Here is a 17,129-nt window from a genome sequence, read left to right as displayed (position 1 = left end):
CTTTCCCCCACGTCTTTCCCATTGGACAGTCTGGAGCCCTGTGTGGCAGAGGAGGAGAGAGCTGCAGGCAGAAGGAAAACGGGCTGCTGGGATTCCTCCATCCCACTGCCAGGTGTCTTCTCTGCCGTTTTGGGGGTGGGAAGGGAGTTGTGGGAGCACCCGTGGGGCTCCGGGCAGGAGGGAAGGAAGCAAAGATGCAGCTGCAGGCAGCGGGCTCTGGGCTGGAGCAGTGCAGCCAGGCACAAACAATGACAACGTACACACACAGATAAACACCCAGCACAGAATCTGGCACTCCATGGTCCTCCCAGAGCTTGTTACTGCTTTTTAGGCTGCCCTACAGGTATTCTGTCCTTTCCCCTTCATTCCCGTGTCTTGCCCTCTTCCTTCACCCCGTGCCTTCCCCATTCCTTTTCCAGGCTTTCCCTTTCCTTTCCCCGCTTCCTTCCCCACGCCCTCCCCCTGCAACAGCCCCATGTTCTGCTGCTGTTCTCAGCTGACAATCCTTACACCACACTGTTCAAACACATCGGATCAGACTGCACACTGGCACTGATTTTAAAACAACACCAACAACAAATACATACAGTATTATGTGTGGATAACAAACTCCTACCTGCTTGAAGACCACAACTACAGGCTGTCTCAAAACTGTCAGGATACTTTGTTCCATCCCAGGATCCTTCTTCACTTGCAGGCCTTTAGGTCACCATCGCAGTCAAGATTAAAATTTAGGCTACATCCCAGCCACTCAGGCCTCCCGCTGCCATTTGCTTCTATGCTCGAGGGCCCCAGAAAAAGGCCCTGGGCCTTCACAAGTGAAGCAACGCAATTCAGGATTTGATATTCACAAAGGAACTGCAGCACCTGAGCAACACAGAGGAAGGTAGCAGGAATAAAAGGGCAAAGCAAGGCAAAACCTCGGGGAAAAACAGGGAAAGGTGAGAGGAAAATGTCACACAGCCTGCAAGGTGCCCTAAAGAGCCATAACAAAGTCTGGCAGCACTGCCACACTGTGCAATGGGAAAGATTAGTATATGTACATGGACCTTACCTGTTCAGGACACCAGTCACCTAAGTTGCGTTCTGGGGAATTAGGGGACATGCAGCTTTCCATTCCTGAGCAGCATATGGACAAGCAAGGAGAAGGAAATAAAGGAAGGCAGAGCACCATCAACACACTCAGTGCATGTCCATGCAGACTCGCAAACCCACAGCTTCCTGGGTTGTTTCTGCTTTTGTAGCATTTGTGTGCTGCAGATGAGGAAAACGCTCTGCTGTTTGAGTCTTCTTCTGCAAGAGCCACCTACAGGTAAATGGCAGCTAACCTGCAGACCGAGCACTACTGTCTGGCGTTGGTCAGGGGGAGCTCCTCCTGCCGCTGCTGGATGGTGATGCTGACAGGGCTGCAGATGCTCTGCAGGGCCAGCTCATAGCTGCAAGACAGGAATGGACACGGCGGGAGAAAGGAGAGAGCTGTCGGGGGTCAGCCAAGGCATCCCTCACTCAAAAGCTTTGAAGCTGCACGCTGCTTCTTGGCACTTTGTCCCCCACAACTCCAGAGCACTTCCAGCTCTTCCCTGGCAATTCACGGCTTGCACAGTGCCAAACGCAACCAAGAAAAAAAGGCAAGAAAGAAGCAAAGGCCATGGCTATGCACACAAGCGGCCAGGAAGGGTTCAGCAGGAGAACGAAACCTGCAAAAGTCAACTCAACAGATTCCAAGGAATGCATTGACATCTGACACAATTTGCAACGCCAGAAGCACTGCCACGCAAACAGCACCGTATTTGGAAAGCAGCACGTCCAAATCAGCCCCCTTGCCCTGCTCTACCCGCTCAGCCCAACGCAGAAATCAAACACACAAACTCTCTTGCTTTGGCTCACGACAGCCATCAAGCTCATGCTTTAGTGACACGGAGAACAGTGTCTGCAGCTACTCTGTGTCTCGCTCACCACAAGCTCGGCTGGGAGCTGTCGCTCAGCCTGACACCACAAGCAGAAAAGAAGCGCACATAAGCAGATGCTCTCATCCACACGTGCAAATCTGGGGGCGAGAAATAAAAGGCTCACTGGGCCATGGGCAAAGCAGGGAGCAGATGATAGGCAGGAAACAGGAAGGAGCTGAAACCAGCTCTCCTACACCAAAGACAGGGAGAGCTGAGTCAGCACCACGGGAGGACTTACGACACAGCTTGAGAGCTTACAGAGACCTGAGATTTCCAAAGGAGGCCGCCAGGGTAACTCTCACCAGTCTTTTGCAGGGCTCTCACGGATGCTTGCGATGCTGACTTCCACTGCCTATGGCATTGGTAGAAAGCCCAGGTGACAAATGCTCACTCTGTCTGGGTAACGCTTCCATGCTTCCATGGTTATCACTGAAACAAAAGGAAAAAAAAAAAAAAAGCATGCAGCCCTATGAAATTTGCCTCTCTACTGCTGCTGTCAGCGTGACATTCAAGTCTGTCTTCCACACAGCTCCATCTGAGTGCCAAAAAGAAACACGTACAGAGATGCTTAGAAGATTCTTTGTGCAGATACAAGTGCAGGGTGCATGCCTATTTCTCAATTTCTCAAGCAGTAGAATGCAGTAGTATCTTTTTTTGGTAACAGCGAGATAGTAGTGGGAGTTCTACGTTGTGTGATGGTTATCACCATCTGCTGAGTGTTCCGTACCGTGGATCTAATCATTTCAGGTCCAGCTGACTTTCCGAGGTCAGAAGAGCCCGTGGAGGGGGAGGGTCACAGCCCTGCTGGACCGAAAGCACTGTGCCAACTGCAGGGAAATGAGACAGCGGTGCACAAATCCAACCGTCTCTGATTGCAAAAGCTGAAGAATGGCAACCTGGGAAGTTATTCCTAGCAAATCCACCGGTGAAATTGCAGCTAGGAGAGCAGGAGAAAGAGGTTTCATTTCCGGTGGGCACGGGTGCCTCTTACCGCCCGGAGATGATTTTGCAACACAAGTCGGAGCTACTGCCCAACAAGAAAAGGCTTCCCTTTTGGGATCACTTCAAGAGAGGCTGAGAAAATAAGGAGGAATACATACATGCCTGTAGATGCCAGGTTCTCCAAAACCGTTCCTCTGGCAAGACTCATCAGAACAAATGGATGCAGAGAGTCAATTCAATAACACTGGTGCTAAGGGTCAAACAAGATGAACTGACTGAAAACGGTAAGTCTGGCTTACATACAAACTGGGACAAACAGTGGTGTACCCCCAGAAGTTACAGGAATCTTCACTAAGGTATGCTTAGCTGTGTGGCTATCAGGGATGCCTGGTAGAGCCAAAATGCAGCCCTAAGTTCAAAGCAAGAGCTACGGCTAGCCCACTCAGGGTAATGCCTCATATCCCTTTGAGGATATGCAATAGGAGAAGGAGAAAGGAACCATAGATAACTTGCGGATTTCGGATTACTAATTGAATGTGAATCCAAATTCAATAGTCCAATCTTGCAGATGAAAACTTGGATAGCAAGTGCTATAGTTTAGTACAAGATTGGAGGGCAAGTAATAGAACTGTTGAATATATACATGCTGTGGCGGCAAATCCATACACTTGAGTAACTAAGTTAGGGAATGAGTAGGTGGAGTTTGCCTTCTGGATGTGAAGGATGCCTTTTCTGCCTGGTTTGGCCAAAGGAAGCCTAAGGTGATTTGCCATTGAATAGGAGAGCCCCAGTCCGGGACAAAAAAGACTCCGTTCACCTGGACAGTGTTAGCCAGGGCTGTGAGAACAGCCCAAGGATTTTGGAGAACTGCTCAACTCGGGAGCCTGAGATTTGGGTTCCTCCATCCCACGGTGGAACTTGACTGCAGCATGTGGATGCCACAGAAACAAAGAGGGCTGTGTGCAATGGACTGCGAATGTGCTGAATTTCTTGGTTTCAGTGATGATCGACTTTCTCAACAGAAGGCACCAAGAACTCAACGGCAAGGGACCTACCTGGGATAGGAGGTTACAGCTGGACTTGGAACCTCAAGGACTGCCAGGAAAGAAGCCATCTGCCAAAGCCCTGAGCCACAAAGTGCCGAGGAACTCCATACATTCTCAGGAATGACAGCAGGGTGCCAACCGTGGATACACGGCTACGGACTGGTGGTAAAGCCCCTTCAGGAAGTGAGGAAGAGATGGCCAGAGTGGTTGAGGGTGGTGGCTGCACCAGTGCTCAACATTCAAGAACCTCGGACATCTACACTAGGCCAAAGAAGAACAGTTGGAATATCTCATACAGTGTCTATACTGTTTTGGAGGTAAAAAGGGGGCATGGGCTCTCACCCCCAGGGCTTCCTGAAATACCAGGCCATCCTGGTACAGCAGGATGATGCAGAAATAACTGCAACTCATATTGTCAACCCAGCATCTCTCCTTAGCGGAACTCCCAGAGAACAAGCATTTCAGGACTGCTTGGAAACAACTGAAGCTACGCACTGTTACCAGTCGGACCTGAAAGACGAATCCTTAGGAGATGCAGAAGACACCTGGCTTACTGATGCAAGCAGGTTGGTGAGACAAGGAAACCGCAAGGCAGGATATGCAGGAACTGCTACTGACAAGGTCACCGAAACACAACCATGACCTGAGGGGACTGTCTCTAGGAAGCCTGAAATAAGTGCCTTGACAAGAGCCTTACAAAGCATCTGTCCATATAATTACGCAGTTGGGATGCTACATGCTCATAGGACCAGCTGAAGAGAGCAAGGATTGCTCACACACAAGGATGTAAATCAACAAAGAGTGTGGCTACCATCCATTGTCAAGGACATCAGAAAGGGAACACCGTACCGGAAACTGGAGAGAAGATGGTGGATCAGGGGGCAGAGCAGGTCGTTGAAGAGGGCTTTAATTCCAGACCGTAATCAGAGGTTACAAAGCACGATCCTAGTACCAGCAAAGGGCTACAAGTGGGCCTATTGGGAAAGGGAACCTTCCAGGGCAACAGTGACAAAGTGACTTCCTGAAACCCCCAAGAAAAGGGCGGGATCGCTGGATGTTGGCACTAACTGATACCTATTGGGGATGGCCAGAGGTATTTTCCTGGAGGACTCCTAAGGCTGGGGAAGTAACGAAAATGCTGTTACATGCTGTTAATTCCAAGGTTCGGGGCTCCTGTAGCAATCTCAGCAGAGCGAGGCCCACATTTTTGCCAAGGTGGTCCAACAAAGAAGCACATGACTGGGAACTGATTGACTGAAGCACTGACGCTCCAGTGCACCACGTATTGCCAGGCGACCATGTTTACGTTCAATCTCCCTCAGATGTACCTCTCGAACCAAAGTGGGAAGGACCCTACCAACTTCTCCTGACCACCCACACCACGGCCAAGGTAGAGGGGCTTACACCGTGGATACATCATACCTGCCTGAAGAGAGCACCAGGACCACAGTGGACAGCACAAGAGAGAGGACCGCTGAAAATCAGGATCCGAAAGCACGGATAAGAGTTTGAGAATGGTCAGTACGACTGGTGTAGTAGTCACAGCTTGGCAAGAGAAGAGCTACTTCCGAAGAACTGAGAAAATGGGCCAGGCTCTCAACAAATCTTGTTGGATATGCAATGCCCTCCCTAGAGGGGAGGGAAAGGTGCCCCTTTATGGGATAGTGGCACTACATTGGACCGTTCCACATTGGCTAGAGCACGGAAAGTGTAAGTTTGGGATAGAAGACACGCCACAAAAGGGACCTACATTGCATTGACTAGTTACTAACTCTACTAGGTCTATCTCTGCAGACAGAAAAACTGACGGTAAAGGTGGGGTGGGGGTTGGCTGACAGGACTTGACAGGCATAGGGTGTAGTTGGGGGTGGAACCAAAGTGTGGGGTGTGATCCTAGAATCGATAAGGAGTCACACTGGCTCTCAGAGAAGAACATACTCGGAATTGTAGGGATGGGAGCATTGTTCACTCTTCAGGAAAAGATGGCCAGGCCATGTCAGTTACCTCATGGATACCACATGGTGATTACGTGGGGACGCTCAGGCACGGAATGCAGTACCTTTAAATTGGACATGGACTTGCACTACAGGATACTTAATAGCCCAGACCACAGTGCATGAGGAGATCCCTCGGGGACTCCTGAGGACCCCTGGGATTCAAACGAAGCGTACATACAACCCCCTAGCTATATAGAACAAGGGATACCACTGCTTTCCGAGAGCCCTTATCCCGGCCCTAGGAGTTGCCCAGCTAGAAAAAGCTAGAGTCAATATCTCTGCAACTCTGGAAATCATAGAGAATGGCACAACGGATGCATTACGAGCAATCCAAGAAGAAGTATCCCCTTTATCCAAAGCAGTGCTCCAGAATAGGATGGCACTAGACCGATTAACAGCCAAGGAAGGAGGGGTATGCACAGTAATAAGTCAGAGTCGCTGTGCTTACAGCAAGAAGGATTTAAGAATCGAGAGAGATTGATGGAAAGTTTGGGAACAGACCAAAGTCCTGCCTAGGACAAGTCAGGATGACCCCAGCTGGGAAGGAGATTTAAGGAACTTGCATACTAGCTGGCTACTGAGTCTAGGATGGTTAAAGCAGCTCTTCCTAGTTTGCATCCTCTAGGTGCTGTTGGGAAGTTTTACCTGTGTCATGATGAGATGCTCTGCCTGCCTGTGCCGGAGTACTAGAAAGAAAAAGGAGATATGGAAGAGACATGCATTGAGGCCAAAGGTGGGAAGTAGGGCCTATTTTGGGACACGTAGAACAGAATCAAAATGATCTAGCAGGTAGAAGCCCTGCTAGACTATAGAAAAGGGGGGAACTGAAGAGTGAGAACAGGAGCCTGCAGTTAGAGAGAGAAGGGCCTCACAGCAAGAAAAGGGAGAGTAGCTGCACAAAGTAGAAATAAGAGGCAAACAAAGGGAGTTTAGATAGAGAGTGTTAGAAAACAAGGGATTGCAAGCACTTTCACAGACACTAGGTCAGGAATAACAGGGAGGATGAAGGCCATCGAGATAAGGGCTGGAGAGCAGCTCGAAAGCACGGGGCAGGGAGCTGATTAGATGTCTACAGGGCAAGTTAGTGTGAATGTTAGGTGGAGCGATCCCCCTTGCACCAGGGAGTACGCGCATCACCAAGAAACACATGCCTGCTCTATATCCTATACCGGCTATACGGTCTGATTGCCACACATCAAGCCCAGAACAGACACCTCTCTCACCTTGGGCACAGCTCACCAACCAAGAGCCAGGCCTCGCCAACTTGGTTGATCTGAGAAGACGGGAGGGGGCCGCACATCACACCAGAAGTATCCATTTCACTTGCAGCTACATGGAGAGAACAACACCAACTAACAGGCCGGAATGAATTCGCTCACAAGATGAACAATGAGATTGTTCTTCATTAAAAAGCACACAGAGATTCCTAAACCAAAAAGAGAAGGGCAGCACTTCAGATCGGCCAAAGAGATTCCTGTTCCTACGCCTCATGCTCTTACACCAGCTTGACTCGCCTCATCCCCTTCCCCTACTCCTCCGTGATGCCCACAGGCTTCAAGTCAGGTCGCAAACACATAGGACTCCTTCCACACGACTCCAGCACAAAGGATGTCACACTTATTCCATACACATACAAATGAACCAAGCAGTGCTATCACACTCACTTAACACACGCAGAAGCAGCCAAACCCTGAGCACGTACGTCCCCTCCTGCACTACTGGAGCCCACAGCTCACCTTCACGCCTCCGGGGATTTCTGCTCTTCTACACTGACGCAGCCTCGCTACAGCTCCATGGGCGTCACACAAGGCCTGCAGGACCTCTTGCTCCGCAAACCCCGTCTGCAGGCATTGCTTCATGAGGTTCACCACCGGCCCTTCTGAGCAAAAACAAGCACTGAGAACGACAGCAAAGCGCACTGGATTCCACCTGGCCTGCTCCTCCACAAGCCTCACTCCTGCCACACACATACCCTGCTCTGCAGACTCAGCCCCAAAGCCTGGCTGAGCATCAGCACATGCATCATTCTTCAAACGCCCCAGCCCAGCAGCAAGGGAACAAAGCGTTGCGACAGCTGAAACAAAAATGCTCGGGGACATTCCTGCTAGCGCTGAACGTGAACAAATCTGCCACTGAGCAACAGGACGTGGGACAAACAGCAGAAAACAACCAACCTCAAGAACTAACTCGTTGCCGGTTGGTCCAGATGTCTGTATGCTCCTTCCCACGGCCCAGGCCAAGCTTGCTGAGCTGCTCCTCCTTTGTGCACGACGACAACGGTGCCCATGGCATGTGGTGGCTATGCACAGCATGCCTTCTACTTGCTTTTCCTCTCTCCGTCTTCCATCACCAAACAGCACCTCCAATCTCTCCCGGCTAAAAAATCACTTGGGGAAAAAAAGAACTGGCAACCTGGCTTTTCAAATTACAACTTGATGCTTTAAAGCAGAAGCTCACCTAGCAAGGTCACCTACCTTACACAAGCTCAACCTACACGGAAAAGTTATTCCACTGCGCCTGATCTCTTGGCACGCATTTTCAGCTGCAATAGTCAGCCCAGTTCTCAGCACAGCTTTACCATCCACAGAAAGCCAGTTCACCGCCGCCATCTTTTTCTCTCTTCTGAAACACTCTACTGCTGCAAGAAGCAACGATTACAATCATACAATCACAGAACCGTAGGAGATGGAAGGGACCTCTAGAGATCATGGAACCCTAACCCCCGCCGCAAAACAGGCTCCATACAGCAGGCTGTACTGTAGGCATCCAGCTGGGTTTGGAATATCTCCAGAGAAGGACAATCCACAACCTCCCTGGGCAGCCTGGCTATATCCCCCCCCGCCCATAACCTCCCCACAGCCACCTATAGCCCCAAATCCTCCGATGGCTCACCACAGCCCCAGATCCCCCCTAGAGTACCCCTCAGCTCCTTATAGACGCCTTTACAGTCCCTGCACAGCCCCCGACAGTAGCCCTATATCCCCCTGAAGCCTCCTCGCAGCTCCCAGTAGCCACAGCCCACCTTAGCCCCGGTTCTGCTTGGCTGCAGGGGGTCTGGGGTCACCGGGTGCAGCGCTGGAGGGGTTGGGGGTGGGGCACTGTTCTGATGCTGGCAGCAGCACTGTGGCGCTGGGGGACCCGAGGCCTCCATCCGTCCCAAACCCACGGCCCATCCCACAGCCCTCATCCCAATCCCACAGCCCAACCCCACGGGGGGTCCACGGGGGAGGAAAGGGCAGTGTGCTTGGGGGGCCGCGCAGGGCTCCTCTCCCTCTCCCGCTCCCGTTCTCCCGCACACCTCCGGCGGAGCTGTCCTCAGCACTCGCTCCCGTTGTGCCGCGGCTTCCGGCTCGCTGCTGCCCGGACAGCTCCGGCTGACGCCGCGCTCTCCTGCGGGGCGGCCCGGGCTGCCGGTGCGGCGCTTCGCTAACGGAGCCGCGCCTGACACTGCCGGCTCCCAACGGCCGTTCCCGCGCACGGCGGCTCAGCCAATGGGAGCCGGCGGAGCTGCCGCTGAGCAATGAGACGCCGGGGGGAGGGACAGAGATGCCGCTGACCAATGAGACGCCGGGGGAGGGACGGAGCTGCTGCTGACCAATGAGACGCAGGGGGACGGACACAGCTGCCGCTGACCAATGAGAGCCCGGGGGAGGGACGGGCAGATGCTGCTCACGGGGAGCTCCTCCTGCCGCTGCTGGATGCTGATGCTGACAGGGCTGCAGATGCTCTGCAGGGCCAGCTCGTAGCTGGGAGCCACGAATGGACACGGCGGGAGAGAGGACAGAGCTGGCGGGGACCAGCCGAGGCATCCAGGAGCATCCAAAAGCTCTCACTCAAAAGCATCACAAAGCCACAGCCAGCAAGCTGGGCATGATCATCAGCAGCATCCCGGATGCTGGAGATTCTTTGCTACCATACACTACGGGAGCACAGCTCTCGCTGCAGGCATCCCACAGCCAGACAAAATGGGAACAAACCCGCAGCTCTGCTGCACGCACAGCCCACAGCCATAGCCTTGCAACATCAGCTGCCTTGCTGTTGCTTGCATCCAGCCCAATCCCTGGGAATGAAGACTCAGAAGGCAGTCAAGGCGTTGATCCAGCACCAGCGTGCTTTTATTCCCTAAGAGCCAGGAGGGCCTTTTGGTGAGAGGTCCAGTGTACAGGTGGGACTCATCGTCTCTGGTGAAGGAGAGAGGGGCTCAGAGCTCGTGCTGCTGCCCGGTGCCTGGGACTGGAGCTCTGATTCTACGTCCCCCTCCACCAGGCTCGGCTCCTCCTGGCTGACGCTGACCTGCTCCTGCATGGAGCTGCTGCTGTCGGGGCACTCGGGCTGTGCTTGGGCTGGGCTGCACTGCAATGGTGCCCCGTCACAGTCCAGCTCGGTGACTGTTGTTTCTGGCAGGCTCAGGTCAGCGTCTTCTGCACCACCGGGAGAGATGAGGGCTTCCACTTGGATGAGCAGCTTCATTCCATCACTGATGTTATATGGCAGGCTGTCATCTGAGCTGCAGCGATTTGTGCTTCCTAGCAGCTGTCCATTGATGGATGCACACAGTGAACCATCGCTATACGCTCTGGCTCTTCTGCGTGGACGAGGGCTCGGTTCACCTAGGAAGGAGTAGATACACAGGCAAACAGTTAGTGGCAAACTTGCACAAGCTGAATGATGAGAGTGGTTCTTGAGATTTGCTTCTGCAGTGGCAGCAGGACAAAGCCAATAGGACAATAGCAACAGTAGGAGCACTGTCTCGAAAGGAACTGTTGCGCTTTTGTTGTTTGTCTTTCTCTTTTGTGTGGACTCCAAGCATGAATTCCATGGCGCTGACAAGCAGGGTTTTGACAGCTGGATGTGCACCCTTACCTGCCAGGACCACCACCTCTGTTTCCGAGGGCTCCCTGGCATCGCGCTGCAGTTGGCGTTTGGCCACAGAGGATGGTTTTCTCAGCCTGAAGCAGGAACACCAACTGCATGCTGGGGATTCCTTCGCCCTGCTGGGTGGACTTGGTCTGGAGGGAGAAAAGAGGGAGCGGGGTGAGTCGTGCATGGTGCAGGGTGAGGGAAGAGCTGCCCTGAGCTCTTGCCAACACTTGCTTGTTCCTAGCACTGCCTGGTTCCTGCTGAAACACAACTTAGAAGCTCGCACTGATTCACACGGTTGAGGACTGGAAAAGAAAGTTCTCTTTACCTTTCAGACGGAAAGTCAATGATTGTGTGGAATTTCCCCTGTGCAGCTGCGGGGCCTTCTTCCACTTCCATGTCCTGGATGTGTGTCAGTGCGGGCGAGCTGCTGTGGCCTCCCCTCTGTGCCTGTGCCTCCTCCAGGGTGAGCAGCTTGGTGGCAGGAGAAGACACCCGCACAGACTTGGGCCCTGATGAAGAACTGCGCCCTGGAAGGGAAGACCACGGCTAAAAGGGAGGATCAGAAAGCAGCAGCACAGCCATCACAGTTCTGCGGGAGCTGCCACACATCGATAGCCCCTCAATAGCAAAAGCGTAGCTCAACAATCCTGGAGAAAGCCTGCATTTGATCAAGGTGTCTCATCAAGACAAAGCTCATGCAGGAAGACGCTCACCTGCTCCATCTCCGATGCCTGATGTGGAGCTGGAGCAGAAGAGGACGTCGGTGTGGTTGATGAGGAATTCCACCACGTCCGACTGCCTCTGCAGTTCCTCGCAGGCAGCTCTTCCGCTGGCGCAGGCAGCCTCGTTCTGCTGGGATCTGTAGAAAAGGCAGATTGGAGAAGTCATTGACCCGAGATCGTTTCCCCACGTTTGGGCATTTGGGCAGCCAAAGGCTGTCCAACTGGGCTCTGGAGACTTCCACAGTGGGCAAGCACTGATGCCACTGAAGACATTCTCCCGGCTGATCAAGGACACACCAGCCCAATCTGACAAAACCAAGGGAGCACAAATTGTCCTCCTCTCCAAAGTGTGCCCGTGGGGAGAACAGATCTAAGCCTTGTGCTGAGACGGAAAAAGAAGTTTACCTGAAGAGGTTGGGAGCCCACACAATCGCTAAGTTCTTAACGGGCATGTTAGTAATGGAGCAGCTCCCAGCGAGACAAGCCAAGTGTCTCATCAGGTATTCCAGCGTCCTGGAAAGCAAGAGCCAAACCTTCAGCACCACTGAGCATGCGGTGCTCACATTCACCAAACAAACCTCATTCTTCTTGCTACTAGCAAGTAGATCAAGCTTTCCCAAGTGCCACACTGCAGCACCAAGCCCCAGCACAGCTCAGCCGCAACCATCAGCTGCACCAGCCGTGCCCCCGTGCCCAGGAGCTGACCCAATCCATTCACCCCACGCAGACATCAACCACTTCAACACACACAGGCATCACGTTGCCAGCGTGAGACAAAGCCTGCCATCGCATCATCGCCCTCTGAAGTGCAGCAGGGCTGAGCTCCCCAGACTGAGGGCAGCAGTTTTCTGACCTGTAGTGAGGTGCAGGCAGCTGCTGGATGACCTCCTGCACTCGGAGCAACCACTCCTCATCTGTACCGGCACAAACAGCATCCTGGATGAAAGCAGAAAGGGAATGAGACACACATCATGCGAGTCAAGCGTATGGGGCTAACAGAAAAAGGGCCTCCGAACTGCAGAGGGCACTGCTGCTCCCATCTCCCACATTTCCAGTGGCAGGATGCACACACCAGGTGTTACGGTGCACGCGGTGTGCAGGAAGCACGAGCTGCTTGTTGTACACAGACACCCACTGGATGTCCATCAAAACCCCAACTTCAACAGAAAAAAGACCAAAAAAAGGTGCGCAGGCGTGTGTGTGGATGGGAAAGGCAACAAAGAGGGACATGAAGGCCATTGCCTTGTGCTTACCGAGAGCTTGCCATGCAGCTGCTCGGTCAGCAGAGGGCTCGGCAGCTCCCTGAAGTACATCTTGCACAGGGAGCTCACGCTGTGAATGTCCCGGACGGTGAGCTCCGGAATCTGCTCCGACTCAAAGTCATGGCTGGAGAGAAGGACACAAAAACAGAGGGCTTGGAGAAAGAGGAAAACAACTCCAAAGCAAGACAACATACAGTCAAGAAGCACTCTTACCGCAGCTTCTGGATCTTGGACGCCACGCCGGACAGGCGGTAGATCCCCTGCACCACGCCGTGCTGCTCAATGAACTCAGCGCAGCTCTGCACGACCTGGGGGACTACAGAACAAGGGCCAGCGCTTAGCTGAGCTCCTGATTCAAGTCCTGCTTCAGCCGCTGCCCCTGTCACATCCCATCCACTAAGCCCAGCCAGGCTACTGCATGCCTCCTCCTCACAGGAGAAAGAAAGCTGTCACAAACGGCGCAGACAGGCAGGAGCCGGGGACAAAACTGGACACGGACGTGTTCTTGGCATTCAAGAAATGCCAGAACCTGCCAAGCAGCCTGCAGAAAGTAATTCTGGGGAAGCCAGAGACACTGCAAGTCCCATCACAGCTCCCACCGGAATGGAGGCGTGAGACCTCATGTCCAGAAGCGCTAGGAAACTGACGCACTACACTCTCTTGGGCCAAAAGGCTTCCTTGGTTTTCAGGCTAGCGTGGGATTGGCTTACACCTTTGGCTTTAAGCAAATACAAGTGTGCCGGCCTCCTATGAGCATTAGCCTCAGCTTCCCTTGCAGCCATCAACTCCCATTTCACGTTTCTCCACCGCTATCATCCTGCCCCTTGCTAGACACGATCTCCCTTTCATCTTTACATGCCCAACAGAGGGAGGAAGCTCTCGGGAACGGGCTGTTCCTTACCATCACGGCCAGAGTGGAGAAGATGCTCTCCCAGGTCACAGCCAAACACCCCTTCCTTCTCCTTCTCCATCTCCATCTCCCGCTGCTTCGGTTCCTTTGGGCGGGCCTTCACGAAGGAACGAAAGAAGCTGAGGAGCTTGCCACGCTTCTTTGGCACTGCACAACAAAAGGAAGAAACCAGTTCATTTCAGGTTGGGCTCAGTGGGACCAGGCTGAGTGGAAACACATGCTACAGAGAGCGTCAAAGCGGCAAGAACATTGCCAACACTGCATTCTACAAGGATTCGAGCATTTGCCCAAGCCCTCATTCTCACTGCCTACAAAACAGCAGCCCTACGCCCTGTGGGATGCAGGAAGGATCATCAACACAGAGGAGAACGTGGGATGGATAAAGGAGGTATTCAACACAGAACACACCCAGAAAAAGACTCCATGTGACTTCCCCGCGCCATCACATGTAACATCCTTACCTGGCTTTGGCGCTGAATTGATGAGGGCTTCAGGAATTTTTCCGTTGATGAGCTCCACGCACTCACCAGGGAAAAATCCAACCTGGAACAAGATCAAGAAGAGAGATGGAATACTGAATGCAGCATTTCTCAGGCCTCAACTGTTCAACCAAGAAAGAATGGCCTGCAGAAAAGTAACCCTCATTCAACATTTGCAGCCAGAAGACCTACAAAAGCAATTGACGGAGCATAAGATGGCTGTTCTCCGTGCTTGTACAAAGGACAGAGATGCTCAACTCCTGACTGCCTATTGAGCACAAGAGGCTCTTGCTTCTAAGTCACATGAGGAGACAGTTTCCCACCCAAGCCCAGAGCCAAAGGGAAAGGCCTCTGACAGCGACACAGGGAAGCTGTTGACGTCCAGAAGCCACCCTGTGGAGGCCGAGCAGCTCAAAGCTGACGTTCCTCACTTGACTGCAATTGCGCCCAGGAGTCTGAAGCTCGTGCCTACCTGAAAGCCATGCTTGCCTCTCCACCAGGGGCTCTGCTCCTTTGCTGGCATATCAAGAACGCACACCAGGTCTCCCACCTGCAAGACATTGCAACATCAATCCCAGCGTCAGCACAGCTGGGAGGAAAGCACAGCTGAGATGACGCCATACTTCTGTACTGCCAAAGAGCGCACAGCTTGAGAGCAATTGCACCGGGGCAGCTCTTCAGGCATTTCCCGTGGGAAAGCTGGGCTTGGAGGTACAAGAGCCACTGCCTTACACACCAGACAGAATACAGTGCAAGCATGCCAAATCAAAACGTCTTTTAGACATGGCTGAACTCCTCCCTGCATCCAACCCAGTGCAAGTCCTATCTGGACCTGCATCTTCTGGGCTTCGCCTCACAAGGCATTCTGAAGGTGTCTGAGAATATTCCTGATGCATTCACACGGTATACTCTTCTGTCCGTGACAACAAGGAACTCCTTCTTTAACTGCTTACCTCCAAGGAGAGCTCATCCGCTGCCTGGGCAGTGTATCTCTTAATAACATGGCCAGCAGCAATAGCTGGAATATTAAGAGATGACTCCTCACAGACCAGCAGAGGCTTCCCCTGGTTCTCAGGCTGAAACAGAGAGCACAGACCATGGTGAGGAGCTGAGGACAAACAAGGAGGATTTCAGGGTTCCATCTCGATGCCACTAGCAAGGAAATGAAGCTTTTAAGGCAGCTCTTCAGGGACACCGAGAGAGCCGGAAGGATGCTCTCTCTCTTGAAAAGCAGGAGAGCACACCGGTGGCTCATTCTGCTGGCTCAAGTCAGGGAACAGAGACCAAGCAGAGCTTCACACTGTACCTCCGTCAACGCCCGGTCAGGCCCACGGCTGATCTCGCTGCTCGCGATGCCCATCACAGCAGGCGCGACAAGCTGCAACAGAAAAGAATCACATTTCCTGTGCTCACACAGCACTGGATCAAGAGACTTCTTCAGAACTACTTCTAGAAACAACAACTGTGTGCAGTCTATTCAAACGGGACAGCCGTTGCAATACGCAGCACTGGACCAAGTCGCTGTCCCTCTGCTAGCAGATGGGGACTCTGGCACAAAGCAGCAGATGCATTTGCCCGCAGCACGCTGAGAGCGCAGTAGCAGGCCAGGGAGAGGTGTCACTGCTGGGGCTGGAGCTGCTCCCCAGCCCCCGGCTCCCAGCAGCAGCCTCACCACCAGCGCCGGCCACAGCCTTGCCCACGCATTTCCTCTGCCTGCATCTCTGCTGTGCTCCCTACCGCTGTCGGGCACACTCACACAGCCAAAGCATGCACGCCTGTGCCCCTGGCTCACGTTCTGCAGCTCTGCACAGAGTGGGGCTAGGGCTCTTTGCCTAAGGGATTACTTCCTTCACACTAGCTGGTCCCAGCACTACAGGCAGCATCCTTGCAAGGGCTGAGTTGGAGGGGAAGTGGAGAAAACCCACACGTTTTTTCCAGTGCCACACCCCAGCTGCACGAGGCTGTCTTACTACACACAGTGCGACTAAACACGGGCTGCTGAAACATGTGGGGGGACAAAACGTGTGACGTACCTGGCAAGAGATCAGAACAAGGTAGAAGAAGATCCTCGAAACCGCAGCCGTTCCTTGTCACTTTGCTCTGATCTTCCGCGAGCAAAAGCTGCACCAAGGGAGCAGGTGGAGGGTGGGGAGGGGACAGAGAAAGAGCAGGTCAGTGAGATTGCACAATTGAGCAAGGAAGGCGAGGGAAAAACCATGGCACAAATGCCACCTTGATGGATGGCTTTGGAATGGATGGCCCGGGGGAAAATGGCCTCTGACGGTCCAGCCTAAGCATCCTAGGATCCTAGGATCCTGGGATCCTAGGAGCTCCGCCAGCCAGCAGTCCTCAAGGCCTCGCGGCCCACCCGTCTATCCCGCACCGTCTCAGCTTACCTACAAGGCGCTGCGCAAGACGGGATGAAGACGAACGGACTCAATCAGTGCACAAGTGCAACAAGCCACGTACTCACGCCGAGCTCAAGCGCTCCAATGAAGGGAAGCAGCACGCGCTGCTCCTCCCCTCATTCTAGCCGCTTATGACATCACTAAGGGCCACCCGGCTGCTCCACCATGGACAGACAAGGTGGGGAGGCAAGACCACGTCACAAGACCACAGGATTCCAACAGGGCACCCCCTTTTGTGTTCGAGAAATCAGTGCGTGGTTGGAATTCTATCCCAGCCAAATCCTGGAGAAGCTGGCATGGGGTTGTCGGGACCAAAGTGCAGGACCCGGCGCTTGGTCTTGTTGAGCCTCTTGCTGGGCCTATGGCAAATCCACACTAGGGTCCTTCTTTGCATCCACGGGCGGCTTAGAGCAGCCATCTCTTGCACCTGGATGGAAATAAAGGAAGAGAAATACATAGTACTACTACTAGACTGCTTCGACAGTTTCTTTCCCGAGTGCATTTTTGCCTTTTGGCTTCCATGACGACCTCATTTCCTCCTCCTTTTCTTT

At 53.2% G+C, this 17,129-nt stretch overlaps 1 pseudogene; it reads right to left on the bottom strand.

Annotated features, from left to right (window-relative positions):
• Positions 1–17,129, bottom strand: part of LOC121108324 — a 183,389-nt pseudogene that overhangs the window by 54,889 nt on the left and 111,371 nt on the right.

This window comes from Gallus gallus, chromosome Z (assembly GCF_016699485.2).
Source record: "Gallus gallus isolate bGalGal1 chromosome Z, bGalGal1.mat.broiler.GRCg7b, whole genome shotgun sequence".
Lineage (NCBI taxonomy): Eukaryota > Metazoa > Chordata > Aves > Galliformes > Phasianidae > Gallus > Gallus gallus.
Note: the sequence above shows the minus strand (reverse complement) of the source record. Positions and strands in the feature narration are given on the sequence as shown.